The sequence below is a fragment of the Triturus cristatus genome, chromosome 11 (assembly GCF_964204655.1).
Source record: "Triturus cristatus chromosome 11, aTriCri1.1, whole genome shotgun sequence".
In the NCBI taxonomy this organism is placed as follows: Eukaryota; Metazoa; Chordata; class Amphibia; order Caudata; family Salamandridae; genus Triturus; species Triturus cristatus.
In genome coordinates, this window is record NC_140594.1 from 479,065,716 (window position 1) to 479,084,121 (window position 18,406).

Here is an 18,406-nt window from a genome sequence, read left to right on the forward strand (position 1 = left end):
TGGCTCTATCCATTTACTGAAGGCACATACCACTACCAAAACATACTTTAAGTTGTTACAGCGCTCAAGCTGGATGTAATCCATTTGCAAAACTTCAAAAGGTGCGGTTGGCGTAGCAAACCCTCCTGTAGGAGTTTGTGTCCCTTTACCAGGATTATGCTGAAGACAAATCAGACAAGACTGCACCATCTTTTCAGCTGTGCCGGCAATTTCAGGATGCTCCCAAACTTGCATGAGCAATTTTGTTATCGAGGAGGCTCCAACATGTGCCGGCCCATGTGCCATATGAATCATAGGTTGTAAATAGGCTGTAGGCAATCTCCACTTGCTCATCTCTTTATTCCTCCAACAGCCCTCATCGTCCAATGCTCCCTCTTTAGACCATTGCTCAATTTCTTCTGTAGAAGCAGATCTCTGCATATCTAGCACTTCCTGTCTGGTATCATGCCAGCGTTCAGCCTGTGACTTCACTACGTACATAGATGTGGTGCTTCGCTGCATGGCAGTTTCACAGGCTGTTTGGTCTGCAAAAGCATTTCCTTGTCCTATCTTATCAATTACTTTCTTATGTGCGCTACATTTAACAATTGCTATTCTCTTCGGGTATGTTAAAGCAGTCAAGAGATTATGTACTAATTCTCCATGCATTATTTGCATCCTGTGGGATGTAAGAAAGCCCCTCTCCTTCCAGAGTAGCCCAAAATCATGAGCCACTCCGAAAGCATAGCGGCTATCTGTATAAATGTTGACAGATAAGTCAGTACTAAGTTCACACGCTCGTGTCAAAGCTATTAGCTCAGCTGCCTGAGCTGACTTCTGTGGAATACGAGCTGTCTCAACTACCGTCTGAAGTGTTGCAATTGCATATGCAGCTGATGTTGTACCATCTGGTAACTTCAAACAGGACCCATCAACCCATAGTTCCCCATCAACACTTGAAAGGGGAGTGTCTTGCAAGTCGACACGACCCTTTGTCTGTTCCTCAGTAAGGAATATGCAATCATGAGACTCCTGTGACTGAGACTGAGTCACCGGGTATGGCAACAAAGTGGCTGGGTTTAGTGTCGCACATCTCTTCAGTGTAATGTGAGGGGCCAACAATGTCAATTTGTATACTGTCAGACAAGCACTAGTTAAATTCTGCGTCTTCATCTGATTTACAAAGGGCATCAACAGCATGGGGTACTAGCACCAACAGCTTATGTGACAAAACTATCCCTTCACTCTGACGTATTGACACAGCTGTTGCTGCAACTGAACGGAAGCATCCAGGCAACGCACGAGCAACAGAATCAAGTACTGCTGAAAAATATGCACAGGGACGCGGTTTGTCACCGTGTGTCTGCACTAAAACTGAAAGTGCGCAACCATCTCTTTCGTGTACATAGAGTGTAAAAGCCTTTGTGTAATCCGGAGTGCCTAATACTGGTGCAGAACAAAGGGCTTGTTGCAATTGTTGGAAAGCATTCTGGCATTCAGTCGTCCATGGAAGGGGCATTGGAGTATCTTTAGTCAAAAGAGCCAACAGGGGTTTAACAATATGTGAAAACCCTAATATCCATTGCCTACAAAAAGAAGTAAAACCAATGAATGCACGGACATCCTTCTGAGTACGGGGCACTGGTGTGTCTAAAATAGCTTGAATGCGATCTGGTGTGAGTGCACGGCTCTCCTTAGACAGAAGGTGACCTAAGTAGGTTACCTTCGGTCTACAATATTGCAATTTCTTTCGTAACACTTTGTGATGATGGGAAGCAAGAAAAGAAAGCAAGGACCAAGTACATTTTTCACACTGTTCAGGGGTATCGGCTGCCAACATGATGTCATCGACATATTGTATGAGAGCCACACCTTCAGGCAAAACGAAAGAATCAAGTTGTCTTTTTAATGCTGGACTGTAAATACTAGGACTCTCAGTATAGCCTTGAGGAACTCTACAAAATCTATATGATCGATTATTCAAAGTGAAACGAACAAATATCGGCTATCAGGATGAATAGGGATCGAAAAGAAAGCATTCTTCAAGTCTATCACAGAGAATGTAGTTGCTGTCGGAGGAACCAAAGTAAGAAGTGTCGTTATGTCAGAAACCACGGGGTATTGTGGTACTACAATCTTGTTAACTTCTCGCAAATCAATAATGAATCTGTAAATCCTAGTGTCAGTATCTGTTTTCAGAATAGGAAGAATCGGACTGTTACAAACATTATAAGGAACTTCCTCAACAACCCCCACTTCAATGAGATCATGGACAATACTTATGAGTGCTTCTTCGCCGTCCTGTGAAATTTTGTATTGAGGCAAACGTGGCAGCACAGCGCCCTCCTTGACACTAATATGTACTGGTACAATAACCATTTGCCCTACATCAGTGTCTGAAGTAGCCCACAAAGTACTAGGAAGTGAAGCTAATGCAATATCCTCTTTAAAAAGACAAGCTCTCTCCGTCACAGGATGGTTGTCATTCAAGATAACAAGCACACCTTCTGGGGAACATTGTATCGTAGCCCGGAAATACTTGAGCATATCATGACCCACAATATTGTCTGGTGTATTCGGGGAAAGCAAAAATGGACATGGAGCAGTACATTTATCCACATGGAATGCAAGTGGCTGCGACAGTGGGCTAAGGGAAGGGGTTCCATCGAAACCTATCGATGTAATGGTTAAGCCAGACAGGGGAGCCCTTGGAACCAATTGTTTAGACAAGGCGCTACGAGTAGCTCCTGTATCAACCAGAAACTGATCAGTAGAACCCAAAACATGTGCTGTAACATAGGGACCCCTCTGATCTACTGGAACTTCAACTGATTCCTTACCCCATCCTAGGCAATCCTATGCATAAGCAGAATCTTGACAATCAGACGGCACATAGTCAGACATTTGATATTGGTTCCTTCTATCAAAAGTGTTAAACCCATCCTGCCCACGTATATTAGCATCAAACCTAGCACGATCACCTGTGCTTCCTCTAGGCCCTGAATAGCCTGCACGATTTCTCATTTGTCCCCGACCACGTGGACACTGCTGAGCACACAGTGCTGGACAATCGGAAGCCCAATGCCCACATTTCTTACAGTACGCGCACTGGTCAACAGACAAATTCGAACGAGTATAAGAAGGGAAAGACAAACCATAAGATCCACGTCCACCTCTATCACTACCTCTAAAAGACGGACCATAAGCCTGAGCCAACATAACCTTAGTTTTTAATTCTTTAGTCTTCTTATCCTCATTACCCTTTGCTTCCAATTCCTGGCGTTCATAATACTGAGCCATAGTCAAGAGAGAAACCGGAGAAGAGGTAGTCCATGAACTCTCACTGGCTTTTAGGCGACTAGCTATTCCTGGCAACAGGTTTGCGACATATTTATCGACAAACAGATGTCTGCCCGTGTCATCAGTCAATGACTGGACACTAAAATCGTGGAATGCTTCTTCAAAGCGTGTAAAGAAATCAGAGACCGATTCATCTGCCTTTTGCTTACAAGACGCTAAAACAGTCCAATCTATCTTTTTAGGGGGAATAATCATTTTTAACTTAACTAATATAGCTGCGGGAAGATCTAAAATTAACTGACATGGCTTCTGTGCGGGTTCCCCTTCTACATCCATTTGTTCTAAGTCTTTCCATAACGCCCCAAAAGCTGCACGATCATCAATTTTACGAACAGTTCTCCACATACCAGGCGGTAATATCAATCCGAAAAATAAATCAATATCAGGCAAAGTCATAGTACAAGAGCTAATAGCACCCTCAACTTCCTCAGAAAAAGCGGCTGGATTTTTCCGCGGATCAGGCAATGCAGTTTTAAGTGCCATGACATCCGTCCTATTCCAAGGAGTGTAAACCCAATTATAAATAAAATAACCCTTTGCATCGATAGAAGCCTTATCATCACTTGTACCCATTCCTTTAGGAGGAACATACAAAGGCGCGGCCTCCCACATAGGTTTCGCATGAACTATCATAGGCTTATCTGTTCCGAAGATAGAAGCTTGTGCCATGCCGGTCTGAGATGCCTGTGCAGCTATGTCTGCAGCCTTTTTCTCCTCCCACAAACGGACTGCATCAACACGCAGTTTAACCAAACGCCTGATTGTATCAGTCACCTGGGAGAAAACAAAAAGACCATCACGTATTTGCTTACAATTATCTGCTACATCGTCGGGCTCTAACTCCTCAGAATATTTCCTAAACAGCTCAAGGACCTCTGCGGCAAACACCTAAGTAAAATACAGTTGCTCCCTTTCCTGCCACCCTTTCATACTATCTAGAAGTTCAGAGGCGGGGGCAGTGCTACAAACTGCTTTACGAGCAGCAGATCTAAGCTGGGACGCACGCTCAGCGGTCAACATAGAACGAGTTTCTCGTGCCTTGTGTCCCTCTGAACCAGAGTCCTCATCTGACTCATGAGGGGCAGAAGGAACAGTATACGGAGGTGGAGGACGATCTAATAATAAGAAATCTTGTGGTTTATTAAGTATAGGATAAAGGAGCCGCCGAACAGCGTATTGGCCAGTTACCTGTAAATTGCGCTTCTTATCTTCTCTCTCTTTTAACTCTTTTATTTCTTTGTTTTTCAACTCTAATGCTTTCACATAAATGTTCTTTCGCTGTTCTATTTCAATCAAAGCTTGCTCACGCTTCATTCGTTCACGCACTTCTTTCTCCCACATTCGTACACAGTCAAACATATCTTGCCTAGTCTTTCGCTTAAACATACATTGTTCCACATAGTCAATCTTTCGTAAATCAAATGACCCATGCATAGCCCAACGCAACTCAGAATCCTTACAAGTGTATTTATTCCATAATGTGCTGTACATTATAGAAGAAAGACCATACTTAATATACATATCCCTATTAGGCGTCCCCTCCGGGGGAGGGGGGGGGGGGCGGTTGTGCTTCATTGAGTCTCAAATTGGTACCACTACAAAAGCAACACATCCTACGAAGTGTGCTAAAAACAGGCATGCCAAAAATAGTGCAGAATATGCAGTATTATAATCAAAGTAGCACTTAAGGTACCTTTAGTACGATGTGCCGTTCAAATCAATTCAGATAGAGAAAATTCTCCTCATTACCAGCCTATATAAATTGTAATTTATATATGAATCCCATAGAAATCCAAGTTGGCCAACACAAATTCCAAAATACAAAAGCCGCAGTAAGTGTTACTAAACTACCTTACCAATCCCAGGCATAAAAACCAACCACAAGTGCCGCAGAACGACTCTTACCAATCACTTGGTGTCCAGGTTTCAACTGCCAAGTTCTAAAATCTACCAAATGGTCACTGCACGGCGAATCAACAGAAGAGATCTCAGTCGAGGACCGGCACCACCTGGATGGTCAGATCAGAAAGAAAGGAAAAACGCTGTGGTTGCCAAGCCTCGGGTCTCATCGGGCAGCGATCGCGTCCAGAGCGAGATTCCAATCCTTCGTCGCGACCAATCCATTGGGCATCCGAGTCGCCGATGAGCCCCACGTGTCGGGCGCCAATTTGTAGAAGTGGACCTCAGCTAGGCCTACCAGTGCAAGGGGTTTGCCCTTCTCTGCACAGAGTCCTCAGACCAATAGGAAGAAGTTGGCACAGAAACTGGAATAGAAAATACAAAGTTTAATAAACCTCATGAGGTGGAACTACATTCACACAGCACCCTTCGGTAATGAATGTAGTAGCACACCGAACAGAAGGAGCATGGTCCTTTTATACCCACACCGGGGCTCAAAAGAAGGCGGTACAAGTACAGAAGAAGGTTTTAAGTACATATAAGGTAATATAGAAATGCACAGTCGACAAGTAGGAGGAGCTAACGTTTGCTAATGCTAGTAAACACATCCTGACAGTTACATACTACTAACAGCTGCAAGGACAGCTGCAAACTCAACTGGGCATGTGCGAAGGTGGAAGATGCTAAATATAGTTCGTTTCTAGGCAGATTACAAAAGCAGTCAACACTGAGGGAGGACAGAGCACATGGTGAGCACGTGGCAGCACATGGCAAACAAAATGGCTGCCAGAAATACAAAATGGATTCCACAAAATGGACAAGATAGCCTCCAAATACAAGACGGCTTCCACTAATGCTAACCCAATCGCTGCCGATTTACAACAATGCTTCTACTAGGTACTGACTTGGCATGCTACACAACAACCAAGATAAACTTTTCCTTATCTTTAGGATGTTGGGGCTGGGGAGGGCTGTCAAATTAACCAACAATGTCTATTTCCACCTGTGAGGAAATGGGGTGTATTATTATGGTGTGGTTGTGCAACCTCACCATGTAATACACTTACCAACCCCTTTAGAAAACGGAGGCAAGTGTCAATGCGGTCGGTTAGAAGTACTTGGGGAAACCATCTCCAGCAGGGAGCTAGTCAGGGGGACAAGCAAGGTCCCAAAGAACAATTACTTCCACAGAAGCAGCAGTTCCAAGCACTTTATGTTGCGATCGATTCCTAGGGAGTGGTCCTGATGAAAGGGATGATGGATAGCAAAGATGCTCTAAGGATGCCGTGGCTGCAACGCAGTTGTTGGGGGTCTTCCTGCAGGGATTCCACGAAGATGGTGAGAGGGTCCTGGTTGAAGGGTCACCATCCTACAAATTCCTTTTCAGTCAGGGCAAAGACCAGTTGTGCCCATTGTCGTGGTCACAGGCCAATCCTTCCTAGATCGATAACTCGCCTTCTGGGGGTCCCAGCAACTCCCCGGACCGCACTTCCAGGTTCAGCAAACTCCGTGCATCGGATCTTGGCCCTTGCAGGGCAGCTGTGGAAGGGACCTGAAACTTTGGGATACTAACTTGCCCCAGCAGGCTTCTTCAGCTGGAGTGTCCCTGTCCCTGGAGTGTCCCTGTGCTAAAAACAGGAAGCACGAACTTGACCCGAAGGTATTGGAGCGCTTTACATGAGCACCAGTTATGTTACACAAGGAAACATTCGTTTTTGGTAGGCACGGGGACTGGAGATTAAGTGATTTGGCAGAATCACGGGGTGTTGAGCCCACGGCGAGACTCAAGACTGGTCCCCTTGCTTCAAATCGGCAGCTCTGGCCATTAGGCCAAATTCTTATCTACCGTTCTCGTAAACTGTTGCGAGTTGCACCTTTAAAATAATCGTCCTCTTAAAAACAAGATTTCGAAAACCTTCGGTGAGCAAAGCAATACGGAAATTATACTTAATTTCTTTGGAAACACGAGAGCGTTTGGAATGCACTTCAGAAAGTATTGTAATGTGTACATTATCGTGTTCATGAATATATATGTACTATGATTGGGGTTTCTTTATAGAAAAATAGAAGGTTTTACCTATAGTGAAAAGATTAACAGTGATTCCGTAACTACACCTTTTTTTTACAAGAAAAAACGAATCTAACCCTTTGTTTTTGGTGACAGTGGCAACATTCTATTATTGCCGCCAGTTGCAATGTGTCTCTCAGTTTGCGGCCTAGTGTTTCACCCTTGCGAGGAACGTGCGCGAGATCATGCTGTGCAAGTACATGGACCAGGCAGCCTGCGGGATTCTGTTGCTGTCCATTGAGTGTGCTACTCCTGTTAAGTTTTCAGGGACAGTGATAACCCGGCAGTGTGGAGTCATGCTGAAGGATAAGCAATGGAACATCCAGCCCAACGCACCGGCGTGCATGGAGATGCATCTAGGGGCTGCACATTACCGGCCCGGTAAGTAAGGGTGTGTGGAATATATGTTGTGGCCAGGTAAATTACTGCCTGTGTAGGTATTGGTGAAGACAAAGGACGCGCCTTACCCAAGCCATTCATCTAGCAGCGAGACACCTAGAGTGATTACAGGCAGGGGTTTAAGTTGCTCGTAGCTTGACGGGTTCAGTTCAGGCTATATGCTGTGTGAAACACAGAATTTTAGTTTACATGTTTTTAGCCACGCCTATAATTACATCGGTCACATCTCTTGTAGAGGAGTTCTAGGTACGCTTTTCTGGTTGTGCTTGCACACCTTTTTCATCACATTTTAAAATACTCGTTAAAGCGTCACGTGTCTCGTAGTTTTCAAAGTCCCCAATCTTAAGTAATTTTACTGCAAGGGAGCCTGTACTGCATGTTTAAAAGCAAATTTCTAATGTCCTTACTGCGGTCGCATTGTGATGGCTCCGGTCATTTGTAATAAAAGAAAAAAAAAACGAGAGAGTATAAAGAGAGTGGTGCGCGCACGGCCGTTGCGCGACGCAAAAGTGATCGCGATCAAGCGCGCAGCGAGCGATGCGCTTAATGAGCATGATGAATGCCATACGGCGCCTCTGCTCAAGCGCGCGCCCGCGCACATACACTGCAAGCTGTAGCCGGCGGTAGCTATTTTTGAAGCCCTTAAAGTCTCGCCAGACCAGTGCAAGCGCTGGGTCAGGCGAGACCTAAAAAGTGTCACTGTTCGTATGAAAGGGAACAGGCAAGGCGTAAAAAGGACTTAAGGAAGGAGGAACAGGGATATATATATCAGGCTAGTGCCCTGAATCACACCTCAAAACACCTCTGGAGTATTATTAATGGCCCCTTATTTGCTCCAGAAGAGGCTGCTTCCATGCAGCCTCACATTATTAAAGATGCATGTGTGGCTCAATCTTGAGGATGTAAATAATATAGGTAGGCTATCCGGTTTTATGTTTAAACCTATAATAACTGATAAAACCCCACCAAAAGGAAAATAGCCCTCACCAGTGAAAACATAAACATTGAAAAAACACCTTTGCAACCATAAACTATTTGCCATTCAAAGAAAGGAAGTGTGAGTGAAAGGGTCATTTTATTTCTTCTTGATGGGGCCAATACAATGCAACTGTTATACAAGGCAGCAGCAAAAAAGAATGGGCTAACATTCTGCTTGAGTTCTGATGTTTAGGGCGGTCATATCAAACATGGTTTCTTCTTCCTTTTACTTTTTTCAGTTTTAGTCTTTGGTCTAAAGATGCAGTGTTTAGTAGCATGTTTTAGGACTTATTTAATTATTTTATAAACTGTGGAGAATCAGGAAATATCAAAATCATGGTTGATATTTTGGCTACGTTTGATTCTTTCACTGATAGGTAAAACGTCTGTCTTCATAAGAATCCTTCCCAATATGTACCATTACATTTTCCCACAGAAAGAGAATGGGTGAAACCCTTTGATACATCAGCCTCCTTTTCTAGCAAGCTAGTATTGGTAGTAGGTGAATTGACAAACACCCAGTCTTAAAACATTCAATGCAAGGCGTAGTGATAGGTATATGTAAAAAGAGTGCTGTCACCAAGCATATGAGATAGTGGTGAAAACATGACACCAGCCATTTGGGGAACGTGGCATGCAGTGTAACTTGGAATGCTGCTGCAAAAACTTAGGACTAAGTTCAACAAAGATCGAAGTGATACTGTTTGTATTTGCAGTATTTCAGCTACATATATAAAAAAAGTTGTGATGACCTGTCAGAATCGATACCTGAAATGAAGTATTTCCCTGTAAGAGATCCTTGCTACTTGCTACACAGTATGCTGAAAGCAGCTTTTTAATCTTCAGAGTTAATGAGGAATGCTATTGACTTTGTAGTCCATTCTGGTGCACTATTTCGTAATGCGTGGGAACTAAAGCACAAATATTTCTCATGTTATGCTTTGTGTGGCATCAAACAAAGAGTCATCCTAACTGTGTCATTTAGCCGGTGATTCTCAGTCCTAAAGGCCGGGAATGCTATGTTATCCATGTAAGACCGTTCCCAGAATTTTTGCTTAGTGATGATGCCAAAGGCATGAAATTTGAGGATCTTTGGTCACATATTGATAGTGATGTTAAAAAAAAAAGAAAAAAAAAAAAAAAGGACCCGCTGCTGCATTGTTAGATTTTTACAGGAAAATGGCTGCTGTAGTGGACAATCAAAAAACTATATTCTGAAAACACCCTTGTCTACCAAGTGTTCAGCATAATTGGTGTAGATGTGAAACATCTAATTGACAGTAGGCAGGGCAACACTTTGTGACTTTGGCACTGCAGCATGTTCCATGTTAGAATTCTACGCCACTTGGTAAGCAAAAAAATGTTAAGGAGCAATTTAGGAAACATTATTTTACAGTGCATGAGAAATAACTTGCAATCATGCTTAGAAAGGTACCTTCACCAACCATGGCATTTGAAGTTAATGAAGCCGCACTGAGGTACTCTGCAGAAGTTCTAGATCCCTTCCGTGAAGGTGAATTAACTCCGGACCTTGAAAAGTACTGCTTCGTTTTTGACCACTTCAATAACTGAGGGCATATACTCCCAGTTAAACGCATATGTTGCACAACCTGTCCCAGAAAATCGCAATCTTCCGGTGCACCAGTATTGGCATGGAAAGCTATATCACAGGCCAGAGTTAGCAAGTTGTATACGGATTATTAAATTTACTTTTATTGAGTTTGATTGGCAGTAAATGGAAGTGTAACAAAAACAAGAGCAAATCATACAAAAAAACAAAACACATCTCAACTCGGGGAACCAACCCCCTGCCCTGCATAGTATTACTATTCCAATAATACATAGTCATTGCTACATAGAAAACATTTACAATCTGCAGTGCATATTTCTTTGAGTCATAGAAACTTATGTCTGGGTCCCTTTTGCCTCTAGGGATTGGCTGCCCTATCACTAGGCACATATTTACATGTGTTCATGCCTGTATACTATGCAATTACCACTACAAGTGCCTCTCGTCTATATCCACGGCGACATGGGATACTAAGCCGGCTGTCTTGGCGAGCTATGTCCACTTGATCAACGGCACTCTCGTGTTCTTCTGGGGTGGCTACTGTGCTGTCAGTTGTGGAAAGGAGATATGATTTCAGAGGATCCCATATCTCTCTGGGTCTAGAGGTGGGCGGGAGTAATTCAGCTTAGCTAAGTGATTGCTCCGGCCATGTTGTGAGGTCATGTATCCAATCCTTAAATTTACGGGCACGACCCCAGCCCCATCTGCATAGCACCTTGCGCTTAGCAATCAGCAAACCTAGTGCCATATACTTCTTATGTGCTGTGTCAATACTGTTTGTGCATCCCAATAGGGCCAGGGTGGGTGACACATGCAGGGGAGTGTATCATTTTTGCCATACATGCAACACCTTTTGCCAGTAATCCAAGATCGGGCACTGCCAGACTAGACAGAGAAAGCCTGCTCTCGCACTGCCGCACCTGGCACATCTAACGTCTTCCCTAAGTTTGAATTTATAGAGCTTAGCCGGGGTATAGTATAATCTGTGCAAGAATTTATAGTGGATGAACCGCAGCCTACTGCTTGCTGTTCGTGAGCAAGTTGTATACTGGCTGTTTGGCATTGCCCATCGCAAGTACCAATGTTGAGAAGGCCTTTTCACAGATAAACCTTAACATGGGAAGGAAAGAGCGGGCGTGCATGACCAAAGACTTAAAGAAATATTGTATAGTGCACTACAATAAGCTTGATTTGTAGAAATATATTTGAACCTCATATACCCTATACACACACTGTCTATAGACATACTATCAGTTCAAAAATCAAGCAATAATAAAAACCCAAAACTTTCCATAAACAGGAAAACACTGTTCCCGTTTTGAACAGTGCAAATATTGAAAACACTGAAAACACCCCACCAGAATTCACCAAAAATAGAAACTGAAAACAGGAAAGCATAAATATAGGCCAGTCAGAACACCAGGACAGGGATTTTGTGATGATCTGGTCTACTAAGTTGACCTCCTGTGTGGTAGTTAAAAAGAGCGTGATGGGTTTATCCATTGACAAAACACAGGGCTCGGATGGTATTGCACCTGATATCTTTGTAAGTGGTGTGGATGTCTGGGCTCCTGTTCTAACTGCATTTATTAATGCAGTGGTATTGATTGGTCCGCCACAGTCTTGGGCTATGTCCATTATTGTACCAATTTTCAAAAATAAGGACAGAGATAGCCCATCCTGCGATAGTAAAATTCTGTGAAGTTTGTAGGTTGCATTTTACTGAAAAGACCATTGGTGTGGCAGGAGGAAAACAATGCGTTATCAGAATCCCAGGACGGGTTTCATGCAGGACAGTCCACTGTAGACCAGTGTTTGAAATTATATTTAAGTTTAGGGAAATACACAGTTGCACGCTCTGTTTCCATACACTTCCGTTTCATGGACCTTTCATCTGCGTTTGTCCTGGTGAACAGATCAAACCTGTGGCAAATTATATTGTCACTGGGGCTGGAGCTGGACATGGTTTTGTTTTTGAGACACCTTCATAGAGACACTGAGGCATCATACCATCTCTCTAAAGACTAGCAGTGCTCGCATAATTTCAAGATTAAGAGAGGGGTGCTGCAGGGTTGTATTTCGGCCCTATTTTTAACTTCTACATTAATAGATTAGAGCCGGCTCTGATTGATGTGAAATCAGATTGTCGAACATGGGGTCACGTAGTCCACCAGAATTATACGTGGATGACGCTGCCCTCATAGATACAACGGCTAGAGGCTTACAATCCCTGTTGACATTCTTTTCTAAGTTCATGGAAGATTTGGATTCATCGATTAATGAGAAGAAATCTTTTGTGATGGTAGTCGGTCCACGATCCACTAAATTAACTAGTTTTAAGTTAGGACCCTGTGTTCTTCCCAAGACTAGAGCATTCTTATATTTAGGATTACTTTTTGATTCAGCATTAAGTTGGCTTCCCTTAATTACCAGTAAAAAGGAGGATTTCACACAAGCAACTTCTAGTTTTTAGCTAAGCTACAAGATTGGGCAGCGAACCCTCTAGGGCCTTTTGCAGATTTATAGTGCAAATTGTATTTCTATAGTAATCTATGGGAGTGAAATCAGGGGTAAGCTAACCATACAGAGCTACAAATAGTCGCAAATAAGTTTTTATGGAGGGTCTTGTATCTTCCTCAAAGCACCCCTTCCTTTACGGTCCATGAAGAATTGGGAGAAGGTTTTATATCCGATAACGTGGCCTTTCGCCCTCTTGCACTTTGGTTGGAGATCTGGTTAAGGCCAAGTATTAAACTAAGTAGGGAGATTCAGAAAAATTGTTTGTCCCTAGATTATGCATTTCTTATTTCATGGCTCTAGTATATCAGGGCCCCTGATATACTAGTCACCCCTGCAGGACCTAGGCAGGGGTGACATATTTAGCGCTCCTGAGGTGCTCTCTAAGGCAGATTGTGTGTGGATTAAAGAATTTTTTTTTAGTAAAGAATCATGGATAGAGAAGGGTCCAATTGAGTAAAGCCCAGTGTTCAACGCCATATTATGTTGAGAACAGAACCTTACCCTCTTTTCATTAAGAATCAGCAAGATAGCTTTTTGCTAACAACGTTTCGATTGAATCTACTGTCCATCTTATTAGCCTATCCCCTGGGAAAGTACAGGGGGTATACATTTTTACCTTGCGGCTGCAACAATAAGTATCCGCAGGATACACTGCACTTCATTAAGTTTTGCAATTTTTAAGCAATGCCATTGGAAGGACTCTTTCGTCCTTATTTTGAGAAGGGCTAACCTTTTACAAGTTAGGCATTCTCTTATGTACCTACAGCTGCTTTCTGGAAATATTAGCTTTAGTGTACTTAGGTTTCTGAAGGTTGCTGTAAGGCTGGGGAATAGCCGGGGTTTAGATTCTGATGAGTTTTACGTTGTTTAGTAACTGTGATGATGTACTGTATAACCACTTCAGCATGTCCAAAAATGTACAAAGATTAGCTGATGTTTTATATTATGTTTTTTATTGCATTTCTTGGGATTTTAAATGGTTGTGCATATTTATTGTACTTGCTTGCATTTATGGTTTGTATTCTCAAAACTGAATAAAGCTACTTTGACCATTGCGAAAATATAAATCTGTCCTACATGGCGGAGCCAACGTTTGAGTTTTGGCTCTTATTTAATGGATGGCATGAGTAGTTTTTTTTTTTTTTAGTATATCCAAAGAACCCTACTCACCTATCAAATGGAGACATTCAAAGTGTTAGCTGAGGAGGATTTTCTCTAAGTAGGGATTCTCTATTTATCGGCTGTAGGTTATTCAAGTTTGAACTTTTTCAAAGGGTTGTCCCATAGTGGTGCCCTCTCTGATTTCCACGTACTCTGATGGCCGAACCGCATCAGTAAACATTGCTGAAAACTGCAGACATACAGCTACTCAGATGCTGCAACAACATGGTCTCACACTCTTGTATGGGGCGGTTACCTTCGTGGTGGAGGCTCACAAAACATTTAGGACAGAGGGGTTCTATTCATGGTTTAAATTCCCAGCACCTGACAGTCGCTCGAGATTGTTTCACACAAACTACAACTGACGTTTCACGTAACTACACATATGAAGATATAGAAATGCCTCTAAAACACCAAAATTGGTTTAATGGCGCCCTACCGCACACTATAGAAGAAGTTAAACTTGGTCACCTTAGCAATCTGGGAGCAACATTGCCAGTCTTGGCGGGCTACACACTACATCCAGACATTGCCAATTTGACAGCAGCACAAGTACGTTCACTATACAATATTTTTGTCAGAATATATAGAAGCTTGACAGTTTCTGTGATCAATAACTAACTCCTGTGAGGGCTGCTCGAGCTGCACAACCACAATTGGCTACACCAGGCATTAGCCCACAAACAATAAATGCAGTCATGGGGAAAGTTCCAATCAGGCGGGAAGAAATTCCATTCTGGATTGCACAGAAACCAAGTCAGTGTGAAGCATACCAAATGCTTTCCGATGGGGATAGCTCTCCCTAAGGAAGACACCACCACTTGGGGCACAGCCTTGACTGCAGTATATACCAGAACTCATGATACACCCTCATTAGCTGCTTTACCAGAAGTGCTAGAACAGATCCAAAATAAGTACAGGGTAGCCCCTGCCCTAGACTTGGGGATGAAACTAATGGGCAATTTTGCCGAAGTATTCACCATAATATTAAGTAACATTAGAGGGGAAGCAGCTGCACTGGCTATGCACCATCATCTAAGGAATTAGCCTCTGGGACAGCAAGAGCGCGAATTACCAAAAAGTACTGAAGAAACTTGCGCAACAGTCAGTAGAGATGATTTGGAAGGCAGATCTAGTAAACCACAAGTTAAACCACAAGTTAAGTAATTCTGAAAAATGTAACTCAAATCAACCACCCGACTCTTTGACTAAGAAGTGGGATAGTTAGAAAAATAAAATAAGCCACGGGATGGGTCTTCTCAACATGAAGCCACTGAAAACTGCTATTTTTGCGCAACAGTGAAAGTAATAGGTATCGAGATACTGATACACGTTTATCCTGTTCCTTTCAGGAATCATCTGAAAAAGTCTTGGAGAGAGGTAGACAGTCAGAGCACAGATGAGAGGAGAACGTGAAACTGAAGGGAGGACTCTCAACGCTCATCTGACTACATCATAAAAAAGGAAGACAAACCTAAACCATCCAAACCTCTATTAAAAAAGAAGAGGCAGGCATCAAAGTGAAGCATTCCACAGATATGGAGGACACTGCTTCTGAATGGGTTCTGAACATGCTGTGCAGCGCGGTAGAAGTCACAATAGTTCACCAGAGTCTGATGGATTGTCTGGCGGCAGTAGCATGGAGTGACTGTACCAGATACGAGAGTGAACGTTCCACATTGTTTAAACGAGATGGAGCTCCTGATCGAAGGGTATATACAACGCCCAACAAAGGCTCTTTTTTATGAGAACCTGTCATTTAGCTACGACATTCTCTCGTCTGAAAACGATTGACCACCAGAATCTGTCATTGACTGCCCAAAGGGACAAACAGTAATTTTACCTGCCTTGTCCAGCCTCATCCTAGAATCAGTTAAACATTCATACGCCAAGGAGTGGGCGTTAGCACTGGCTCCTGTGTTATACCACGACCATGTGGGGAGGGATGACTGTTCCCCATATCACGTAATAACAGTGAGGTCAACCACACAGCCTCAAAGAGAGTACCCCATCAAGAAGGATGCTAAAAAGCAAGTTAGGGAAATTCTCACACAACTTGAATACCAAGGTGTAACAGAAAGTTGCACCTCTCCTATGAATAATCCTGTTTCCAGTAATGAAACCTCATCATTCATATTGTCGAGTATAAGATTACAGACATTTAAATGTAGCGACACATACATTTGCAGTACAAAACGTGCACAGCGCTGCACTAATGAACAATATAGTGCGTAAAAAATATAAAACTACATTAGATATCTCAAATGCATTTTCTGCAAAAATATAGCTCCTGAAAGCAGGTATTTGACAAGCTTCAGCACTCTAGGTTTTCAGAAACAGTTCTGTCATTTACCACAGGGGTAAAAGAACAGCCCTAGGTTGCTTTCAGCTCAGATCACAGAACTTTTACTACAATTTGATGAACGGGCATTGTCCTATGTCAAGGACATACGACGATGATGATCTTTCAGCCCACTTGACAAGAGTAGATTGCATACTTCTAAGATTTGCTGACATGGAGTATAAATGTAACTTCAAAAAATCAAACATTACCCATCTCAATGTCCTGTTTCTGGGATACAAGCTGTCAGGTGAAGGCAAATGCCTTGAGACACTTCTTAGAGAAGTGTGCACTTTTACAACCACCAAACACATTGAAGAAACTTCAGGCCATATTGGGATTTCTCAATTTTGGCAGAATTTATATTCCAGATTAAGCAGAATGAGTTAAACCATTCTACAACTTGATTCATCCAGACTTTAAGTGCACATTGGACAACTGAACAATTGTGGGATATCAGAGTACACCTATGTAACATTCAATGAAGATGAGACAGTACCAACTGTATATAAATCGCATTCATACACTAATGCCGAAATGTGTTTTGCACAGACAGAAAAAATACTGATGGTGGTACATACTGCTGTGGTGGGAGAGCGCACATTGGCTCAGGGGAAACAAATACTTGTCAGCAGCCCATTTCCGGCCTTAGAGGCTGTGACAAAGGCCAGCATTCCTAACGCGAAAGCCTTATATCCACAATGGATACAATGGGCCAACTCTCTCACCGCAACAGATGCAGACTTCATCTCTACACTACAAACACAAGTATTCCTGCAGTAGGAACATGAATATACTTTACCTAATGAAGTAATGCCTCTTGATCAGTATGATTACATCATATATAGTGATGGCTCTGCCCAGCCTGCTGTAGGGACAAAGCAACAATATACAGCAGCGTAGGCAGCCTTAAAAGGGTGCATGCAGGATGGAGAATTCCATCCTGAAAAGACCTAGACGCAGTCACTAGGTGACTGCACTGTGCAGCTGGCAGAACTCAGATTTGATTATGCCCCTGGAGAACACAGATTCTGGATTTCCCACACTAATAGTGTGCAATTCGTATTATTGTGCTCAATCATAAAATGAATTCTTACACTACCGGAGCCAGAAAGGATTCAGAGATTCTAAAGGGTACACAATAAAGCATAACACACTTCGGGGACAGGTGGCTATGCAGAAAACATGCTTGTCATGAACTCATGTAATTCACACCTTGGCTCCACAACTTGTAGGCGTACATGTTGCAGGGAATTCGATGGCTGATGAAGCCAAAAAAGCAACTGTGCAAACTGTGGCAGCCGCTGCAATAAATCGTTCCAGCACAAGGATAGATCTAGACATCATAGTGGCTGTCAACGCAGCACGTGAGGGCACCCACCTGCCAAAAGTCTTTCCCACAAAGTACTCCTACCAGTCAAGAGCTCAAAGCATACAATTTACCACTATTACCAGAGTAGGGGATAGGGAAATACCAACCTTAGATCGCAGGTTAGGCTTAATGAACAAGTTACTTACCTTCGGTAACAATGTATCTGTAAGAAACATTAGTTAGATTCCTCACATTAGAATATCCCCAGGCGTCGGGCTGGATCCGGAAAGATTTTTCATCAGCAATACCCCTTGCGAGTCGCTAGGCGTCGTCTGCGGCTCCGCGTCCGTCGCCGGCGTCGTCTGCCGAAATGACGTTGGAGTACTTAAGACGCCTCCCTCGCGCGCTGACGTCAAATCTTGTACATAGCTTTCCGCGCCAGGAACGCAGAGCCATGCAAGAGACCGACACTGGTGCCAAAAAATCTAGGGCCCTGAAAAGGATAACCGTAACCCTAGATGTCAGTTCGCAGAACGGGGAGGATGGGTGGGTCGGTGAGGAATCTAACTAACTAATGTTTCTTACAGATACATCGTTACCGAAGGTAAGTAACTTGTTCATCTGAAAGAAATACGTTAGTTAGATTCCTCACCTTAGAATATATACCCCAGCAATACCAACCCCAGTGGTGGGTCTGCGAACCAAGATCACACCAGAAAGTCCTGGAGAACAGAACGGCCAAAGAAGCCGTCTCTCCGGACTTGGCTGTCCAGGCAATAGTGCTTGACAAACATATGCAGTGAAGCCCACGTCGCCGCC

At 43.2% G+C, this 18,406-nt stretch overlaps 1 protein-coding gene across 5 annotated transcripts in view; it reads right to left on the bottom strand.

The window, feature by feature from the left end:
- Window positions 1-18,406, bottom strand: part of CDCA2 (cell division cycle associated 2) — a 458,496-nt gene that overhangs the window by 37,822 nt on the left and 402,268 nt on the right. The window lies entirely within an intron of this gene.